The sequence below is a fragment of the Acanthisitta chloris genome, unplaced genomic scaffold (genome assembly GCF_000695815.1).
Source record: "Acanthisitta chloris isolate BGI_N310 unplaced genomic scaffold, ASM69581v1 scaffold544, whole genome shotgun sequence".
Lineage (NCBI taxonomy): Eukaryota > Metazoa > Chordata > Aves > Passeriformes > Acanthisittidae > Acanthisitta > Acanthisitta chloris.
Genome location: NW_008669657.1, coordinates 34867 through 36088, shown reverse-complemented (window position 1 = coordinate 36088; position 1222 = coordinate 34867).

Sequence of the window (1222 nt, the reverse complement as noted above, 5' to 3'; positions counted from 1 at the left end):
TCACCTCATGCCAATAAACAGTACACACAACAGCAAAGAGAATGTGGAGCTTTTAAGCACCTTAATTACAGTAAAAATGCTGCCCTTGACTAGTGTAGTCCATTAGCCAGGGGGTTATAATATTCTCTTATTATATAGAATTATACCTCCTGGGGAATCCTATGGTAAAGGAGGAGTTCATTTCATAATGTACACAGACATACACAGCCTAAAGCCTGAGTTAACACCCTGAACCCTCCTCTGCTGCTCTCCATCCACTCACTTGGCAGGGACTCTTACATTTCAGCTTTAAAACACAAGTTTCAGTACTTCTTTTATAAGGTGCCATACACATGTATGGAAAGGCTTTTAAAAGCTCCATTTACTTTACTGTGTGTTTGTACTACAGCAACACAAACTCCTCCACAAAAATCATGCCTGCCCTTGTGCTTACCTACTTCCTTCACCTCCCTCCTCTGCCTTACTGCCTCAAAGAGTTTACTGTCAGCTTTGCAGGACAAGGCTGTAAGTCTTTGGAAATGTAGCCAAAAAACAAGAGTGCAGCTCTCAGTTATTAGGCCAATACTTCCATACTGTGGCAGCTTTTTACTTTAGGAGAACAGTCATATGGATTCTTACCTGAAGTCTAGTTGGAGGAGTGTTTCTCTCTGAAGTCAGCCAGACCCATTGCACTTATGAGTATTTCTTTTAAAAGCTTTTCTTTTCAGATGAGCAGTGGTAAACATAGCTAGAGCTCTTATTTCTGTCCAGAAACAAGAGGTTCAAGGTGACACAGAGCAAGTTCTGCCTTTTCACAGAAGGAGTTTTACACACTGAGTACCCATTGACAAGGCAGAAACTGCTTAGGGGTCAAACACCAGATGAGAACTACAGTTCTGAAAGTGATTTTATCCTATCCATAATACAAATAATTTGGTTGAAGAAAATTCTCTGCATGTCACATAAACCAGTAGAATTCCCACAGTACAGAGACATTTAACTTATAAAATACAAAAGAACTTGCAAAGCATTGGAAGTAAATTTTCATATTTTCCAATACATGATGTGGAAAAAGGTTTTTATTTTTGAATGGCAACTCCAAACTTTTGTTTGAAAGCTACTAGCTCTCAAACTGACATGGTAAATTACATAAATCCTGAATATGGAAGATTATCTTGTTCCTAGAAGGCACTAAAAGTAAACCAGACCTGTTTAGCACCAGCCACTGTCACAGGCAAATCTT